We start from the raw sequence: 20,513 nt of genomic DNA, 5'->3' as shown, positions 1-20,513 counted from the left end.
CTCCCACATTACAACAGTGACTACACGCCAAAAGTACTTCATTGGCTGTAAAGCACTTCAAGACGTCTGCTGGTCATGAAAGCACTGTATAAATGTAAGTCTTTCTCGAAATAGTGCCATGGGATCTTTTATATCCACCTGAGCGAGCAGACGGGGCCTCAGTTTAACGTCTCATCCAAAAGACGCCACCTCCAACAGTGCCGCACTCCCTCAGCACTGCACTGCAGTGCCAGCCTAGATTTTTGTGTTCAAGTCTCTGGAGTGTGACTTGAACCCACAACTTTCTGACTCAGGTGAGAGTGCTACCAACTGAGCCACAGCTGACACTAAAGAACAAGCAGTTCTGACAAAAGGTCATCGACCTGAAACATTAACTCTGTTTCTCTCTCCACAGATGCTGCCTGACCTGCTGAGTATTTACAGCATTTTCTGTTTTTATTAAAGAAACAAGGGAGTGATTGCTGACAGGAAGAATTTTGGGTCGTCCTGCGCATGCGCACCTCCCTGGCGTCTGAGGCGAAACACCGACTCACCCCCACCTGAGCCGCGCACATGTACCAGATGTTGCGGCTCCGCATGCGCACCCGATGTTCCAACCGTGGGGTTTTGTGCGCTGAGCATGCGCGTTGCGGACCGATCGGGACGGGCGATTGTAGAGCAGGAGGGAGAGCGCGGGTCCTTGAGCACATGCGCGGGACTCAGCGTCAACAGAGCGCTTTCTGCAGCGCTGGGGCTTGTGGGTATTCCAGCCGCCATTACTATTGAACCTTTCAACCAACCTGTGCAGCAGCTGGGGCCTGAAAATCAGCTTCACTGTCCCTAGGTTCGGAAAGGGGAAAATTAAACAACAGTTTGCCTCTGATCCTTTTCTGATCTCAATTTACAGGGTTATAGAAGTGGAGCAGTTACAGGCGGGAAGCTTAAACCAAACATCACGTCAAGATCTGACAGAGTTGCTCAATTCACCCGGACCTGAATATCATCGGCCTTTTCACATGGAAGGAGAAAGCAGCGATCGCAGCAATGACAAACCGCACACGTGTTAGGTGTGTGGACACGGATTCAGCCGATCGCCTGACCTGGTGAGACATGTGCACCGTCACACCGGGGAGAAACCAGGTAAAGGTGGGGACGGCGGGAAGGGATTCAGTTCCCCGTCTGCATTGGAAGTTCAATGGCGCAGTCGCACCAGGGACAGTCCGTTCACCTGCTCCGTGTGTGGAAAGGGATTCATTTGTTCATCCCACCTGCAATCACACCAGCGAGTTCACACTGGGGAGCGACCGTTTAACTGTTCTGACTGTGGGAAGAGCTTTAAAAGCCCCGGGGATCTGAAGGGACACCAGCTTGTTCACACTGATGAGAGACCCTTTAACTGTCCTGACTGTGGGCAGAGTTTTAAAAGCTCCTGGGTGCTCAAGCAACACCAGCGAGTTCACACTGAGGAGAGGCCATTCACCTGCTCCATGTGTGGGAAGGGATTCACTGAGTCATCCAACCTGCAGACACACCAGCTTGTTCACACTGACGAGAGATCCTTTAAATGTTCTGACTGTGGGAAGAGCTTTAAAAGCCCCCAGGAGCTGAAGAGACACCAGCTTGTTCACACTGATGAGAGGCCGTTTAACTGTCCTGACTGTGGGAAGCGTTTTAAAAGCCCCCAGGAGTTGAAGAGACTGCGGAAAGGCTGTTCACCTGCTCCGTGTGTGGGAAGGGATTCTTGAAGTCCTCCACCCTGATGAGACACCAGCTTGTTCACACTGTTGAGAGACCATTTAACTGTTCTGACTGTGGGAAGAGCTTTAAAAGCCCCCAGGAGCTGAAGAGACACCAGCTTGTTCACACTGATGAGAGACCATTTAATTGTTCTGACTGTGGGAAGAGCTTTAAAAGCCTTGGGAAGCTGAAGGGACACCAGCGATTTCACACTAACGAGAGACCCTTTAAATGTTCTGAGTGTGGGAAGAGTTTTAAAATCCCTGGGGAGCTCAAGCAACACCAGCGAGTTCACAATGGTGAGAGGCCGTTCATGTGCTCCATGTGTGGGAAGGGATTCACTGTGTCATCCACCCTCCTGTCACACCAGCGAGTTCACACTAACGAGAGACCCTTTAAATGTTCTGAGTGTGGGAAGAGTTTTAAAATCCCTGTGGAGCTCAAGCAACACCAGCGAGTTCACACTGGGGAGAGGGCATTCACCTGCTCCATGTGTGGGAAGGGATTCACTGAATCATCCACCCTGCAGACACACCAGCTTGTTCACACTGACGAGAGACCTTTTAAATGTTCTGACTGTGGGAAGAGCTTTAAAAGCTCCCGGGAGCTGAAGCGACACCAACACCTACACACTGGAGAGAGACCATTCACCTGCTCCGAGTGTGGGAAGGGATTCGCTCGGTCCTCCAACCTGCTGGCACATCAGCGAGTTCACACTGACGAGAGACCCTTTAAATGTTCTGAGTGTGGGAAGAGTTTTAAAATCCCTGTGGAGCTCAAGCAACACCAGCGAGTTCACACTGGGGAGAGGGCGTTCACCTGCTCCATGTGTGGGAAGGGATTCACTGAATCATCCACCCTGCAGACACACCAGCTTGTTCACACTGACGAGAGACCTTTTAAATGTTCTGACTGTGGGAAGAGCTTTAAAAGCTCTAAGAACCTTAAGAGACACCAGCGTCTTCACACTGATCATAGAATCTAACAGCACAGAAGGAGGTGATTCGGCCCATCGTTTCTGTGCCGGCTCTTTGAAAGAGCTGTCCAATTTAGGCCCAAACCCCAGCTTTATCCCCAGAACTCTGCAAACTAGTCCTCTTCAAGTACATGTCCAATTACTGTTTGAAAGTTCCTGTGGAACCTGATTCCAGCATCCTTTCAGATGGTGCGTTCCAGATCTGAACAACCCTCTGTGTGAAAACAATTCTCCTCATTTCCCTCTAGTTCTTTTAGCAACTATTTTAAATCTGTGACCTTTGGTTACCGACCCACTTGCCAGAGTGAACAGTTTCTCCCTACTTGCTCGATCAAAACCCCTCATCATTTTGAACACCTCTATTAGGTCTCCTCTTAACCTTCTCTGCTCTAAGGGGAACAATCCCAGCTTCTCCAATCTCTCCACATAACTGAAGTCCCTCATCCCTGGTACCATCCTGGTCAACCTCCTCTGCACCCTCTCCAAGGCCTTGACATCCTTCCTAAAGTGTGGTGCCCAGAATTGTACACAAGACTCCAGCTGAGGCCAAAACCCTGCAGCTGTACAAAACCCTGGTTAGACCACACCTGGAGTACTGTGAGCAGTTCTGGGCACCACACCTTAGGAAGGATATATTGGCCTTGGAGGGAGTGCAGCGTAGGTTTACCAGAATGATACCCGGACTTCAAGGGTTAAGTTACGGGGAGAGATTACACAAATTAGGGGTGTATTCCCTGGAATTTAGAAGGTTAAGGTGTGATCTGATCGAAGTTTTCAGGATATTAAGGGGAACAGATAGGGTAGATAGAGAGAAACTATTTCTGCTGGTTGGGGATTCTAGGACTGGGGACATAGTCTAAAAATTAGAGCCAGACCTTTCAGGAGTGAAATTAGGAAACACTTCTACACACAAAGGGTGGTAGAAGTTTGGAACTCTCTTCCGCAAATGGCAATTGATGCGAGATCAGTTGTTAATTTTAAATCTGAGATTGATAGGTTTTTGTTACCCAAAGGTATTAAGGGATATGGGCCAAAGGCGGGTGTATGGAGTTAGGTCGCAGATCAGCCATGATCTCATTGAATGGCGGAACAGGCTCGAGGGGCTGAATGGCCTCCTCCTGTCCTATGTTCCTAACTAGTGATTTGTAAAGGTTTAGTGTAACTTCCTTGTGTTTGTATTCAATGGCCCTATTTACAAAGCCAAGTATCCCATATGCTTTCTGAACCGCCTCACCAACTTGCCGCGGCACTTTCAAAGATTTGTGAATATGGACCCTCAGGTCCCTCTGCTCTTGCACCCCCTCAAAATAGTCCCATTTAGATTATACGGCCTCTCCCTGTTGTTTCTCCCAAAGTGTATCACTTCACACTTATCCTCATTTAATTTCATCTGCCTTGTGTCTGCTCATTTCACAGTCTGTCTCTGTCCTCCTGAAGTCTGCTACTACTATGCTCACTATTTACTACGTTGCCAAGTTTTTTATCATCCATAAACTTCAAACTTGTACACCTATACCCAAGTCCAGGTCAGTTATATATAACAAGAAAAGCAATGGTCCTAATCCCGACCCCTGGGGGAACCCACTGCATACTTCCCTCCAGTCAGAAAAACATATAGAAACATAGAAGATAGGAGCAGGAGTAGGCCATTCAGCCCCTCGAGCTTGTTCTGCCATTTAATGAGATCATGGCTGATCATCGACCTCAACTCCACTTTCCCGCCCGATCTCCGTATTCCTCGATTCCCCCAAAAATCTATCTCAGCCTTGAATATACTCAACGACTCAGCATCCACAACCCTCTGGGGCAGAGAATTCCAAAGATTCACAACCCTCTGAGTGAAGAAATTCCTCCTCATCTCAGTCCTGAATGGCCGACCCCTTATCCTGAGACTATGGCCCCTAGTTCCAGACACTCCAGCCAGGGGAAACAACCTCTCAGCATCTACCCTGTCAATCCCCTTCAGAATCTTGTATGTTTCAATGAGATCACCTCTCATTCTTCTAAACTCCAGAGAGTATCGGCCCATTCTACACAATCTCTCCTCATAGGACAGTCCTCTCATCCCAGGAATCAATCTAGTGAACCTTTGTTGCACCACCTCCAAGGCAAGTATATCCTTCCTTAGATAAGGAGACCAAAACTGCACAGTACTCCAGGTGTGGTCTCACCAAGGCCCTGTACAATTGGAGCAAGACTTCCTTACTCTTATACTCCAACCCCTTTGCAATAAAGGCCAACATGCCATTTGCCTTCCTTATTGCTTGCTGTACCTGCATGCTAGCTTTCTGTGTTTCTTGCACGAGGACACCCAAATCTCTCTGGACACCAACAATTAATAGTTACTCACCATTTAAAAAAATAAATTCTGTTTTTCTATTCTTCCTACCAAAGTGAATAACCTCACATTTCCCCACATTATACTCCATCTGCCACCTTACTGCCCACTCACTCAGTCTATCTATATCCCTTTGCAGACACTTTGTGTTCTCCTCACAGCTTACTGTCCCACCTAACTTTGTATCATCAGCAAACTTGGATACATTACACTCGGTCCCTTCATCTAGGTCATTAATATAGATTGTAAATAGCTGAGGCCCCAACACTGATCCTTGCAGCACCCCACTAGTTACAGCCTGCCAACCTGAAAAAGATCCATTTATCCCTACTCTCTGTTTTCTGTCCATTAACCATTCCTCTATCCATGCTACTATATTACCCCCAACCCCTTGTGTAATAATCTTTTATGTGGCGCCTTATCGAATGCCTTTTGGAAATCCAAATACACTACATCCACTGGTTCCCCTTTATCTACCCTGCTAGTTACATCCTCAACAAACTCTAATAAATTTGTCAAACACGATTTCCCTTTCATAAAACCATGTTGACTCTGCCTAATCATATTATCATTTTCTAAGTGCCCTGTTCCACTTCCTTAACAATGGATTCCAGCATTTTCCCAACGACTAATGTCAGGCTAACTGGCCTGTCGTTCCCTGTTTTTTCTCTCCCTCCTTTCTTGAATAGCGGTGTTACATTTGCCACCTTCCAATCCGCTGGGACCATTCCAGAATCTAGTGAATTTTGGAAGATCACGACCACTGCATCCACTATCTCCACAGCCACCTCTTTTAGAACCCTAGGATGTAGGCCGTCAGGTCCAGGGGATTTGTCGGCTTTTAGTCCCATTAGTTTCCCTAGTACTTATATTAATGACATTAAGTTCCTCACCCTCATTAGACCCTCAGTTCCCCACCATTTTTGGTATGCTTTTGTGTCTTCTACTGTGAAGACAGATACAAAATATTTGTTTAATGTTTCTGCCATTTCCTTATTCCCCATAATTTCTCCTGTCTCGACCTCTAAGGGACCAACGTTGTCAGCTCTAGCTCAGTTGGTAGCACACTCACCTCTGGGTCAAAGGGTTGTGGGTTCATAGTCCCACTCTAGGGACTTGAGCACATAAAGCTAGGCTGACACTCCAGTGCAGTGCTGAGGGAGTGCTGCACTGTCAGAGGTGCTGTCTTTTGGATGAGATGTTAAACCAAGGCCCCGTCTGCTCTCTCAGGTGGATGTAAAAGATCCCATGGCACTATTTTGAAGAGAAGTAGGGGAGTTATCCCCGGTGTCCTGGCCAATATTTATCCCTCAACCAACATAACAAAACAGATTATCTGGTGATTATCACATTGCTGTTTGTGGGAGCTTGCTGTGTGCAAATTGGCTGCCGCATTTCCTACATTACAACAGTGACTCCACTTCAAAAAGTACTTCATCGACTGTAAAGCGCTTTGAGACGTCCGGTGGTCGTGAATGGCGCTATATAAATCAAAGTCTTCTTTCTTTACTTTTGCTATTCTCTTCCTTTTTGATGCTTTTGATTTAATCATTAAACATTTAAGAAATTATTGCAGTGACCAAGGCTGTCTCTAAAACTGTAGGCAATGTGTTTTTAAATAATCTTCTTTAGTGAAGCTGCTGTGGCTCTGGCCCTTTGCCAGACCCGCTGACTGCGGCCCCTCTCCCAGCTCCAGCTCTGTGCTGACTGCGGCCCCTCTCCCAGATTCCAGCCCCAGCTCTGTGCTGACTGCGGCCCCTCTCCCAGATTCCAGCCCCAGCTCTGTGCTGACTGTGGCCCCTCTCCCAGATTCCAGCCCCAGCTCTGTGCTGACTGTGGCCCCTCTCCCAGATTCCAGCCTCAGCTCTGTGCTGACTGTGGCCCCTCTCCCAGATTCCAGCCCCAGCTCTGTGCTGACTGTGGCCCCTCTCCCAGATTCCAGCCCCAGCTCTGTGCTGACTGTGGCCCCTCTCCCAGATTCCAGCCCCAGCTCTGTGCTGCCTGCGGCCCCTCTCCCAGATTCCAGCCCCAGCTCTGTGCTGACTGTGGCCCCTCTCCCAGATTCCAGCCCCAGCTCTGTGCTGACTGTGGCCCCTCTCCCAGATTCCAGCCTCAGCTCTGTGCTGACTGTGGCCCCCGTCCCAGATTCCAGCTCCAGCTCTGTGCTGACTGTGGCCCCCGTCCCAGATTCCAGCCCCAGCTCTGTGCTGACTGTGGCCCCTCTCCCAGATTCCAGCCTCAGCTCTGTGCTGACTGTGGCCCCCGTCCCAGATTCCAGCCCCAGCTCTGTGCTGACTGCAGCCCCTCTCCCAGATTCCAGCCCCAGCTCTGTGCTGACTGTGGCCCCTCTCCCAGATTCCAGCCTCAGCTCTGTGCTGACTGCGGCCCCTCTCCCAGATTGCAGCCCCAGCTCTGTGCTGACTGTGGCCCCTCTCCCAGATTCCAGCCCCAGCTCTGTGCTGACTGTGGCCCCTCTCCCAGATTCCAGCCCCAGCTCTGTGCTGCCTGTGGCCCCTCTCCCAGATTCCAGCCTCAGCTCTGTGCTGACTGTGGCCCCCGTCCCAGATTCCAGCCCCAGCTCTGTGCTGACTGTGGCCCCTCTCCCAGATTCCAGCCCCAGCTCTGTGCTGACTGAGGCCCCACTCTCAGATTCCAGCCCCAGCTCTGTGCTGACTGTGGCCCCCGTCCCAGATTCCAGCCCCAGCTCTGTGCTGACTGTGGCCCCTCTCCCAGATTCCAGCCCCAGCTCTGTGCTGACTGTGGCCCCTCTCCCAGATTCCAGCTCCAGCTCTGTGCTGCCTGTGGCCCCTCTCCCAGATTCCAGCCCCAGCTCTGTGCTGACTGTGGCCCCTCTCCCAGATTCCAGCCCCAGCTCTGTGCTGACTGTGGCCCCTCTCCCAGATTCCAGTCCCAGCTCTGTGCTGACTGTGGCCCCTCTCCCAGATTCCAGCTCCAGCTCTGCTGACTGTGGCCCCTCTCCCAGATTCCAGCCCCAGCTCTGTGCTGACTGTGGCCCCTCTCCCAGATTCCAGCCCCAGCTCTGTGCTGACTGTGGCCCCTCTCCCAGATTCCAGCCCCAGCTCTGTGCTGACTGTGGCCCCTCTCCCAGATTCCAGCCTCAGCTCTGTGCTGACTGTGGCCCCTCTCCCAGATTCCAGCCCCAGCTCTGTGCTGACTGTGGCCCCTCTCCCAGATTCCAGCCCCAGCTCTGTGCTGACTGTGGCCCCTCTCCCAGATTCCAGCCCCAGCTCTGTGCTGCCTGCGGCCCCTCTCCCAGATTCCAGCCCCAGCTCTGTGCTGACTGTGGCCCCTCTCCCAGATTCCAGCCCCAGCTCTGTGCTGACTGTGGCCCCTCTCCCAGATTCCAGCCTCAGCTCTGTGCTGACTGTGGCCCCCGTCCCAGATTCCAGCTCCAGCTCTGTGCTGACTGCGGCCCCCGTCCCAGATTCCAGCCCCAGCTCTGTGCTGACTGCAGCCCCTCTCCCAGATTCCAGCCCCAGCTCTGTGCTGACTGTGGCCCCTCTCCCAGATTCCAGCCTCAGCTCTGTGCTGACTGCGGCCCCTCTCCCAGATTGCAGCCCCAGCTCTGTGCTGACTGTGGCCCCTCTCCCAGATTCCAGCCCCAGCTCTGTGCTGACTGCGGCCCCACTCCCAGATTCCAGCCCCAGCTCTGTGCTGACTGCGGCCCCTCTCCCAGATTCCAGCCCCAGCTCTGTGCTGACTGCGGCCCCACTCCCAGATTCCAGCCCCAGCTCTGTGCTGACTGTGGCCTCTCTCCCAGATTCCAGCCTCAGCTCTGTGCTGACTGTGGCCCCCGTCCCAGATTCCAGCCCCAGCTCTGTGCTGACTGTGGCCCCTCTCCCAGATTCCAGCCCCAGCTCTGTGCTGACTGTGGCCCCTCTCCCAGATTCCAGTCCCAGCTCTGTGCTGACTGTGGCCCCTCTCCCAGATTCCAGCTCCAGCTCTGCTGACTGTGGCCCCTCTCCCAGATTCCAGCCCCAGCTCTGTGCTGACTGTGGCCCCTCTCCCAGATTCCAGCCCCAGCTCTGTGCTGACTGTGGCCCCTCTCCCAGATTCCAGCTCCAGCTCTGTGCTGCCTGTGGCCCCTCTCCCAGATTCCAGCCCCAGCTCTGTGCTGACTGTGGCCCCTCTCCCAGATTCCAGCCCCAGCTCTGTGCTGACTGTGGCCCCTCTCCCAGATTCCAGCCCCAGCTCTGTGCTGACTGTGGCCCCTCTCCCAGATTCCAGCTCCAGCTCTGTGCTGCCTGTGGCCCCTCTCCCAGATTCCAGCCCCAGCTCTGTGCTGACTGTGGCCTCTCTCCCAGATTGCAGCCTCAGCTCTGTGCTGCCTGCGGCCCCTCTCCCAGATTCCAGCCCCAGCTCTGTGCTGACTGTGGCCCCTCTCCCAGATTCCAGCCCCAGCTCTGTGCTGACTGCGGCCCCTCTCCCAGATTCCAGCCCCAGCTCTGTGCTGACTGTGGCCCCTCTCCCAGATTCCAGCCCCAGCTCTGTGCTGCCTGCGGCCCCTCTCCCAGATTCCAGCCTCAGCTCTGTGCTGACTGTGGCCTCTCTCCCAGATTCCAGCCCCAGCTCTGTGCTGACTGTGGTCCCTCTCCCAGATTCCAGCCCCAGCTCTGTGCTGACTGTGGTCCCTCTCCCAGATTCCAGCCCCAGCTCTGTACTGACTGAGCTGCTCTCACCTGGGGACAGCGCGTCACAATCGAGCCCTGCGCACCTGAGCTGCTCACCAGGTCCCGCCCCCTTGCTGCGCTGCCATTGGTTGGAGGACCCACCGGCAGCTCGGTCCTCCAGCCCCGCCCCGCTCTTCCTATTGGTCCAGAACACCCATCAATCGCCCAGGCGGTGTGAGCTGAGCATGCGCGGACCTTGGCAGCAGCCGCTGACACATCAGGTGAGAGAGCTCAGGGAGCGGGTTCATGAACCCCGGGGGGGACGTGGGCTGCTCACACCCCGAGCTCAGGGAGCGGGGTCATGAACCCTGGGATCCCTGATAGCCAGCCAGGAATCTTGATCTTGTGCTGCTGCTGTGCCAGAGGAGAGGGGAGGAGAGGAGAGGAGAGGTCTCTCTCTCTGTGTCCAGGAGGAGAGATCACATCTGTTGCTGCTGCAGCTACTATTGGGGTGCCAGAGGAGAGAGAGGAGAGGAGAGACCAGACCAGAGCTAACAACAAAGGGAAGCCATTCCATCACTGCTTCCCCAACTGGTCTCCATTACGGGAGAGAGGGGAGAAAAATGAACATCCTACATCTGTTCAGAAGGAGGGAGAGCCATTGGAAAACTTCTACAGGTGGGTGTTTCATGGTGCACTCTCATAAAGACTTTGTATTTAAGTGGGAGGAGGAAAGAAGAAGGAGAAGAAAACATATAGGCGTGTGTGTGAGTGTGTGTGGCTCTTGTATAAACTAGGCCACACACACCACTAGCAAACACCCCTCCCTATTGCTTGACCTGGGACAGCTGGAGCTGCCCAGGCGAAGTCATCATTTAATTATCACATCGTTCAGACCTGGTGGTGGACTGAGCCTGGGCATCTCCACCTTTATTTTCCCCGGTGAAGACATCTTCTCCCCCCACAAGAAGACCATCAATAGAGACTTATTTTTCAGAGAGTGCACCCCTGCGAGCACCCACCCACCATCTTGAGTGGAGACCCAGCCCCTGCAGCCTCCCTCCTTCCCACCCCCCTTTCTCTCTCTCTTTGCCTCTCTCTAAGAGGCACCTCATATCCATTAATTGCCCGTTGAGCAGAGGGGAGAAGGCCCCTCTCCCAATTTAATCAACAAGGGGAGAGGTGTGCCTTCACTTTTAAAGCTCCCTCTGCTCAGGGAAAAACTACCATTGAGGCCATTAAGATCACCAGGCCTGTGACTTGGGGTGGGTGTAGCCCTTTATAATAAGCACCCCACGATGGCGACCACATCATCGCCGGTGACGGGGCCAGCAAGATCATACGGAAGTGTGGCAGCCACGGCTGCTCCCGCTGCTTCTGCTGCCCCGTCACCATTCCGCCTCATCGCTAAAAAACACAGGGTGAAGAGCTACACTCACCCCAACATGACTATCGAGGCATGTGTGAAGGCCATGGCTGGGGTTGTCAGCCCTTCAGCCATCGTCGCCGCCTCGAAAATGTACGGCAAGGCTGTGTTCTTCCTGGGGTCGGAGCGGGCGGTGTCCCTGGCCGTAACCAAGGGGCTCACCGTGGGCGGGACCTTCCTGCCGGTGGATCCTCTCGAGGCCACCGCACAGAGGATCCTCTTATCAAACGTCCCGCCCTTTGTTTCAGCTGAGCTCCTCCTCCCCCACCTACGTCAACTGGGGGAGGTGAGGTCGGGGATCACACCGATCCCGCTCGGATGCAGGGAGGCCAGCCTCCGGCCGTCTTCTCCTTCCAGCGCCAGCTTTTTGTTCAGCTGGCGTGGGAGGAGGACACCGAGAGCACTTCTGTCATGTGCCACGAGGGGGCTGCACACCGCGTCTTCTGGACGTCGGACGGTGTGCGGTGCCACGCCTGTAAGGAAGTGGGGCACGTACGAAAGAACTGCCCCGCCTCCAAGGCCGCCAGAACATCTGAGGCGGCCAAGGCTGGCGCCGTCGCCGCTCCTCCCCCCGATCCTGTACGCGCGTCCTCAACACCTGATGCGCGGTCGACGTCGGAGGCTAACGCCATCACGGCCTCCGGCGGGGGGGCGGTGGGAGGGAGAGCGTCCACGCAGAGGGAAGGTACAGAAGAAGATGAAGCACCTTAGGGCGGGTCCCCTCGGTGAGCACACGGATACGGACGATCTGCTTGAACTTAGGCCCGCATACCATGCGCTGGTGGCGGTGGAGTCTCGGAGTTTGGGGGGCCTTGTGCCCGGGCCCGTGATCGCAACTGCTGAGGCGGAAAAATCAAGACCTGCGACCGGGCTCGGGCTCAAGGGACCCGAGCAACCCGCTCGATGGGAGGGAGCGGAGGAGGAGGCCTCGGTAGGTATGGAGGTCTCCCAGCCTTCGTGTCCCTCCATAACATAGAAACATAGAAGATAGGAGCAGGAGTAGGCCATTCGGCCCCTCGAGCCTGCTCCGCCATTCAATGAGATCATGGCTGATCATCCAAATTCAGTACCCAGTCCCTGCTTTCTCCCCATACCCCTTGATCCCTTTAGCCTTAAGAAATATATCCAACTCCTTCTTGAATATATTTAATGAATTGGCCTTCACTGCCTTCTGTGGTAGAGAATTCCACAGGTTCACCACTCCCTGGGTGAAGAAATTCCTCCTTATTTCTGTCCTAAATGGCCTACCCCTTATCCTTAGACTGTGACCCCTGGTTCTGGACTCCCCGACCATCGGGAACATCCTGCATCTAGTCTGTCCAGTCCTGTCAGAATTTTATAAGTTTCAATGAGATCCCCTCTCATTCCTCTAAACTCCAGCGAGTACAAGCCCAATTGACCCAATCTCTCCTAATACGTCATTCCTGCCATCCCAGGAATCAGTCTGGTGAATCTTCGCTGCACTCCCTCCATGACAAGAACATCCTTCCTCAGATAAGGCGACCAAAACTGCACACAATACTCAAGATGTGGTCTCACCAAGGCCCTGTATAACTGCAGCAAGACATCCTTGTTCCTGTACTCAAACCCTCTTGCTACGAAGGCCAACATACCATTTGCCTTCTTAACCGCCTGCTGCACCTGCATGCTTACCTTCAGCGACTGGTGCAGAAGGAGACCCAGGTCTCGTTGCACTTACCCTTCTCCCAATCTATTGCCATCAAGGCTGCTCCTCAACTCTTGGTTACACTTTAGCCCCACGCTCCTAATCATTGCCCGCCCAGTGTGGAGGGGGGTGGGTAAGTGGGAGGATCTTCTCCTGGACCTGCTCTTGGTCCTGGTGAAAACAGCAATTTGTAGGTCCAGGATGGGCGGGGCCCATGGGGGGGTCTCTCTGGCTGCCTGCCTCTCTACCTCAAAAAAACAAGCCTTGACCCCGCCCCTACCGCCCCATCTCCAACCTCCCTCTCCTCTCCAACGTCCGTGAGCGTTTTGTCACCTCCCAAATCCGTGTCCACCTTTTCTGGAAATCCATGTTTGAATCCCTCCAATCAGGTTTCTGCCCCATCACAGTACCGAAACAGCTCTTATTAAAGTCATAAATGACATCCTATGTGACTGTGACAAAGGGAAACTATCCCTTCTTGACCTGTCTGCAACCTTTGACATGGTTGACCACACCATCCTCCTCCAACACCTCTCCACCATCGTCCAACCCGGTGGGACTGCAGTCACCTGGTTCCATTCTTATCTACTCAGTCGTAGCCAAAGAATTTCCTGCCATGGCTTCTCTTCCTGCTCCAGCACTGTTACCTCTAGTGTCTCCTAAGGAACTATCCTTGTCCCCCTCCTATTTCTCATCTACCTGCTGCCCCTCAGTGACATCATCTGAAAACACAGCATCAGTTTCCACATGTACGCTAACTACTGCAATGAGGAGGAATTTCTTCACTCAGAGGGTTGTGAATTTTTGGAATTCTCTACCCCAAAGGGCTGTGAATGCTGAGTCGTTGAGTATATTCAAGGCTGAGACAGATAGATTTTTGGACTCTAGGGGAATCAAGGCTTATGGGGATCAGTCGGGAAAGTAGGGTTGAGGTCGAAGATCAGCCATGATCTTACTGAATGGGGGAGCAGGTTCGAAGGGCCGTATGGCCCACTCCAGCTCCGAATTGTTATATTCTTATGACAGCCAGATCTATCTCACCACCACCTCACTCAACCCCTCTGCTGTCTCTAAATTGTCAGACTGCTTGTCCGGAATCCAGTTCTGGATGAGCAGAAATTTCCTCCAACTAAATATTGGGAAGACTGAAGCCATTGTCTTCGATCCCTGTCACAAACTCCATTCCCTAGCTACCGACTCCATCCCTCTCCCTGACAACTGTCTGAGGCTGAACCAGACTGTTCACAACCTTGGTGTCGTATTTGATTCCAAGATGAGAGCTGACCACATTTCCACACCATCACTAAGATAGCCTATTGGCACCTCTGTAACATCGCCCGACTCCACCCCTGCCTCAGCTCATCCGATGCTGAACCCCTCATCCATGCCTTTGTTACCTCGAGACTTGACTATTCCAATGCACTCCTGGCTGGCCTCCCACATTCTACTCTACGTAAACTTGAGGTCATCCAAAACTCGGCTGCCCGTGTCCTAACTTGCACCAAGTCCTGTTCGCCCATCAACCCTGTGCTCGCTGGCCTACATTGGCTCCCAGTTAAGCAGCGCCTCAATTTTAAAATTCTCATCCTTGTTTTCAAATCCCTCCATGGTCTCGCCCCTCCCTATCTCTGTAACCTCCTCTAGCCCCACAACCCCCTGAGATATCTGCGCTCCTCTAATTCTGCCCTCTTGAGCATCCCTGATTATAATGGCTCCACCATTGGCAGCCGTGCCTTCAGCTGCCAGGGCCCTAAGCTCTGGATATCCTTCCCTAAACCTCTCTGCCTCTCCACCGCTCTTTCCTCTTTTAAGACACCCCTGAAAACCTGCCTCTTTGACAAAGCGTTTGGTCATCTGCCCTAATATGTGGCTCTGTGTCAAATTTTGATTTCTAACGCTCCTGTGAAGCACCTTGGAACGTTTTACTATGGCAAAGGCGCGATATAAATACAAGTTGTTGTTCTGCAGTCTTCTCCGTGCCCAGGTGGCTCTGGAGAGGGAGCAGGCGGTGTCCACCGGTTCACTTGATATCTTCCTCGGCCGGTGGGCACCTCAGGGTACAGAGTGTCTCTCAGACACTGGCAACAACATTCTGGTTTAGTTGGGAAGGTTCCCTTTGCTTTTGGAGGGATTTTGTTGCTTATTTTGGTTTCTTTTAGTTTGATTGGACCACATGATTTAGGGAACAAGAGAGGAAAGAATGTTCCATAGAAACTAGAATTGTCTGTTTGGAATTTCTATCCTGCACTTACAGTGATGACTTTTGTAAACTCCTTTTACAGGGTATTGGAAGGGGAGGATTTACAGACAGGAAACTCAAACCAAACATCACATCAAGATCTGACAGAGTCACTCGATTTATCAGGACCTGAATATCATCAGCCTTTGAATGTGGAAGGAGAAATGTTTGTTTGTTCTGTCTGTGGGAAAAGATTTCAAACATCAGTGTGACTGGAAAAGCAGCGAGATACCCACACCCGACTGAGAGTGTTCCAGTGCACTGACTGTGGAAAGAGCTTTAACCTGTTACACAGCCTGAAAAAACATCGCACCATTCACAGCGGGGAGAAACCGTACATGTGTTCTGTGTGTGGAGGAGGCTTCAACCGATCGTCCAACCTGGAGAGACACAAGGACACCTGCACCACGGAGAAACCGTGGAAATGTGGGGACTGTGGGAAGGGATTCAGTTACCCATCTGAGCTGGAAACTCATCGACGCAGTCACACCGGGGAGAGGCCATTCACCTGCTCCATGTGTGGGAAGGGATTCACTCAGTCATCAAACCTTCTGACACACCAGCGAGTTCACACTGGGGAGAGGCCATTCACCTGTTCAGTGTGTGGAAAGGGATACTCACAGGAATCCAAACTGCTGACACACTGGCGAATTCACACTGGGGAGAGGCCGTTCACTTGTTCAGTGTGTGGAAAGGGATACTCACAGGAATCCAAACTGCTGACACACCGGCGAATTCACACTGGGGAGAGACCATTCACCTGCTCTGTGTGTGGGAAGGGATTCACTCAGTCATCCAGCCTCACTGCTCACCAACTTGTTCACACTGATAAGAGACCTTTTAAATGTTCTGACTGTGAGAAGAGCTTTAAAAGCAGAAGTGATCTGCTGAAACACCAACGCATTCACACTGGGGAGAGGCCGTTCACCTGCTCCATGTGTGGGAAGGGATTCACTCGGTCATCCACCCTGCTGAGACACCAGCGAGTTCACAAGTGACTGCAGGGGGTTGGATTCTGCTGTTATTGTTGCTATTAATCACACCCAGGACTGAACCATGTTCATTCTGACAGTTGGCGGTTGTTTCTGATGTGAATAACCCCTGCTGGACATAGCATGTGGCCTGCAGCATCTCTCTCACCTTCGATGTGTGAATAGAGCATCGCGCCTGCAAACAGGTCACGGCCCAATCCTCTCGCTCTATACTGACAGGAGAAAGTCTGTTCTACAACTAGAGGAGGAGGTTATGTAAACACTGAATGTTGGTAATCACACGTAGACTTGAGCTATTTGATAAACGGGCTGTTCAAAGCCGTTAACGTGTCAGCTATCAAAGGAATTATTCTTAAAGTAATCTCACCAATTTATAACCACTGGTCCCTGTTGTAATTAATACTCAGCATCCATTAGTGTTGATTGACAGCGATTCACTGAATAGCCTGGGTAACCTTTGCTGCTTGTTTTGTTAAGATACTCTTCACTGTATAACTGCTGGGTGACTCTGATTACATTTATACTTGTCTGTAAAGCATCCCTGTGTCCAAATGTAACCAGAAGTTGAGAGTTGTTACCAATAAACGGAGTTGAGGGCGTGACTTGTGGTCTGGCTTTCTGGTGATTTGTGAAGAAAGTGTTGATTCACTCAGTCAGCAGCTTGAGGGGAAGCAGACTGAGGTTTAATAAACTGAACTCACCTCGACCCGACCTGGGTTCAATGTAAAACAGTTCAGGGAGTCAGGCATCTTTCACCCCTAGACCTACGCTGGCCAGTAAAACCACAGACTGAGGTTTAATAAACTGAACTCACCTCGATCCGACCTGGGTTCAGTGTAAAACAGTTCAGGGAGTCAGGCATCTTTCACCCCTAGACCTACGCTGGCCGGGAAAACCCCAGATTGAGGTTTAATAAACTGAACTCACCTCGACCCGACCTGGGTTCAGTGTAAGACAGTTCAGGGAGTCAGGCATCTTTCACCCCTAGACCTACGCTGGCCGGTAAAACCCCAGACGGTTCCTCAGTAAGGATTCCTCTGGCTCTCGCCATATATTTGTCAGGATACCGAAACCCAGCTTTCTTACCGTCCACTCCTGGAGGCCCCACTCCCTGAGTTTACAACCTTCAGCCGGGTCAGTGCTGGAGTTCCGCAGTGGGAGTGATCCCAGAGTAACTGTCGGGATCGCACCCCCGTGGATGTTCCCAGTCGTGTATTTTTAGCTTTCCTGGTGACTAACACACACACATCAATAAAACAGGGAATTCCTGTAAACAGGCCACAGGACCTTCTTTATCTGGAGATCAAATGTCTGTTGTGTAATCGCCCACCACCTTGGTACAGGAACAGAGAGTGGGCGGGGATTCAGGGTCCCAGTGACCAGGAGAGACAATCATTGACTCATTGAATTTACTCTCACTCTGCACACAGGGAGTTTCTCACCTCCTCTCCTGAAGCCTCTTGCAACTTTACCGTTTAAATCCCAAAGAATTGTATTGGAGGAAACATAGGGTTAGAATCCCCATGCACAGTCCCAGGGTTAGAATCCCCATGTACAGTCCCAGGGTTAGAATCCCCATGTAAAGTCCCAGGGTTAGAATCCCCACGTACAGTCCCAGGGTTGGAATCCCCACGTACAGTCCCAGGGTTAGAATCCCCACGTACAGTCCCAGGGTTGGAATCCCCATGTATAGTCCCAGGGTTGGAATCCCCATGTATAGTCCCAGGGTTAGAATCCCCATGTACAGTCCCAGGGTTAGAAACCCCATGTACAGTCCCAGGGTCAGAATCCCCTTGTACAGTCCCAGGGTTAGAATCCCCATGTACAGTCCCAGGGTTAGAATCCCCATGTACAGTCCCAGGGTTAGAATCCCCATGTACAGTCCCAGGGTTAGAATCCCCATGTACAGTCCCAGGGTTAGAATCCTCATGTACAGTCCCAGGGTTAGAATCCCCGTGTACAGTCCCAGGGTTAGAATCCCCATGTACAGTCCCAGGGTTTGAATCCCCATGTACAGTCCCAGGGTTAGAATCCCCACGTACAGTCCCAGGGTTAGAATCCCCATGTACAGTCCCAGGGTTAGAATCCCCATGTACAGTCCCAGGGTTAGAATCCCCATGTACAGTCCCAGGGTTAGAATCCCCATGTACAGTCCCAGGGTAGGAATCCCCATGTACAGTCCCAGGGTTAGAATCCCCATGTACAGTCCCAGGGTTAGAATCCCCATGTACAGTCCCAGGGTTGGAATCCCCATGTACAGTCCCAGGGTTAGAATCCCCATGTACAGTCCCAGGGTTAGAATCCCCATGTACAGTCCCAGAGTTGGAATCCCCATGTACAGTCCCAGGGTTAGAATCCCCATGTACAGTCCCAGGGTTAGAATCCCCATGTACAGTCCCAGTGTTAGAATCCCCATGTGCAGTCCCAGGGTCAGAATCCCCTTGTACAGTCCCAGGGTTAGAATCCCCATGTACAGTCCCAGGGTTAGAATCCCCACGTACAGTCCCAGGGTTGGAATCCCCACGTACAGTCCCAGGGTTAGAATCCCCACGTACAGTCCCAGGGTTGGAATCCCCATGTATAGTCCCAGGGTTGGAATCCCCATGTATAGTCCCAGGGTTAGAATCCCCATGTACAGTCCCAGGGTTAGAAACCCCATGTACAGTCCCAGGGTCAGAATCCCCTTGTACAGTCCCAGGGTTAGAATCCCCATGTACAGTCCCAGGGTTAGAATCCCCATGTACAGTCCCAGGGTTAGAATCCCCATGTACAGTCCCAGGGTTAGAATCCCCATGTACAGTCCCAGGGTTAGAATCCTCATGTACAGTCCCAGGGTTAGAATCCCCGTGTACAGTCCCAGGGTTAGAATCCCCATGTACAGTCCCAGGGTTTGAATCCCCATGTACAGTCCCAGGGTTAGAATCCCCACGTACAGTCCCAGGGTTAGAATCCCCATGTACAGTCCCAGGGTTAGAATCCCCATGTACAGTCCCAGGGTTAGAATCCCCATGTACAGTCCCAGGGTTAGAATCCCCATGTACAGTCCCAGGGTAGGAATCCCCATGTACAGTCCCAGGGTTAGAATCCCCATGTACAGTCCCAGGGTTAGAATCCCCATGTACAGTCCCAGGGTTGGAATCCCCATGTACAGTCCCAGGGTTAGAATCCCCATGTACAGTCCCAGGGTTAGAATCCCCATGTACAGTCCCAGAGTTGGAATCCCCATGTACAGTCCCAGGGTTAGAATCCCCATGTACAGTCCCAGGGTTAGAATCCCCATGTACAGTCCCAGTGTTAGAATCCCCATATGCAGTCCCAGGGTAGGAATCCCCATGTACAGTCCCAGGGTTAGAATCCCCATGTACAGTCCCAGGGTTAGAATCCCCATGTACAGTCCCAGGGTTGGAATCCCCATGTACAGTCCCAGGGTTAGAATCCCCATGTACAGTCCCAGGGTTAGAATCCCCATGTACAGTCCCAGGGTTAGAATCCCCATGTATAGTCCCAGGGTTAGAATCCCCATGTACAGTCCCAGGGTTAGAATCCCCATGTACAGTCCGAGGATCGGAATCCCCATGTACATTCCCAGGGTTAGAATCCCCATGTACAGTCCCAGGGTAGAATCCCCATGTACAGTCCCAGGGTTAGAATCCCCATGTATAGTCCCAGGGTTAGACTCCCCATGTACAGTCCAAGGGTCAGAATCCCCATGTACAGTCCGAGGGTCGGAATCCCCATGTACATTCCCAGGGTTAGAATCCCCATGTACACTCCCAGGGTTAGAATCCCCATATACGTTCCCAGGGTTAGAATCCCCATGTACAGTCCCGGGGTTAGAATCCCCATGTACAGTCCCAGTGTTAGAATCCCCATGTACAGTCCCAGTGTTAGTATCCCCATGTATAGTCCCAGGGTCAGAATCCCCATGTACAGTCCGAGGGTCGGAATCCCCATGTACAGTCCCAGGGTTAGAATCCCCATATACATTCCCAGGGTTAGAATCCCCATGTACAGTCCCGGGGTTAGAATCCCCATATACGTTCCCAGGGTTAGAATCCCCATGTACAGTCCCAGGGTTAGAATCCCCATGTACAGTCCCAGGGTTAGAATCCCCATGTACAGTCCCAGGGTTAGAATCCCCATGTACAGTCCCGGGGTTAGAATCCCCATATACGTTCCCAGGGTTAGAATCCCCATGTACAGTCCCAGGGTTAGAATCCCCATGTACAGTCCCAGGGTTAGAATCCCCATGTACAGTCCCAGGGTTAGAATCCCCATGTACTGTCCCAGGGTTAGAATCCCCATGTACTGTCCCAGGGTTAGAATCCCCATGTACAGTCCCAGGGTTGGAATCCCCATGTACAGTCCCAGGGTTAGAATCCCCATGTACTGTCCCAGGGTTAGAATCCCCATGTACAGTCCCAGGGTTGGAATCCCCATGTACAGTCCCAGGGTTAGAATCCCCATGTACTGTCCCAGGGTTAGAATCCCCATGTACAGTCCCAGGGTTAGAATCCCCATGTACAGTC

The 20,513-nt window shown here is 52.3% G+C and overlaps 1 pseudogene; it reads left to right on the top strand.

Annotated features, from left to right (window-relative positions):
• Positions 1-20,513, top strand: part of LOC147119159 (uncharacterized) — a 207,233-nt pseudogene that overhangs the window by 69,211 nt on the left and 117,509 nt on the right.

Source organism: Somniosus microcephalus, chromosome 4, assembly GCF_052327205.1.
Source record: "Somniosus microcephalus isolate GS21.2 chromosome 4, FLI_Smic_1.0, whole genome shotgun sequence".
Lineage (NCBI taxonomy): Eukaryota > Metazoa > Chordata > Chondrichthyes > Squaliformes > Somniosidae > Somniosus > Somniosus microcephalus.
The sequence above is the reverse complement of the archived record's forward strand: the minus strand, read 5'-3'. Positions and strand labels throughout refer to the sequence as shown.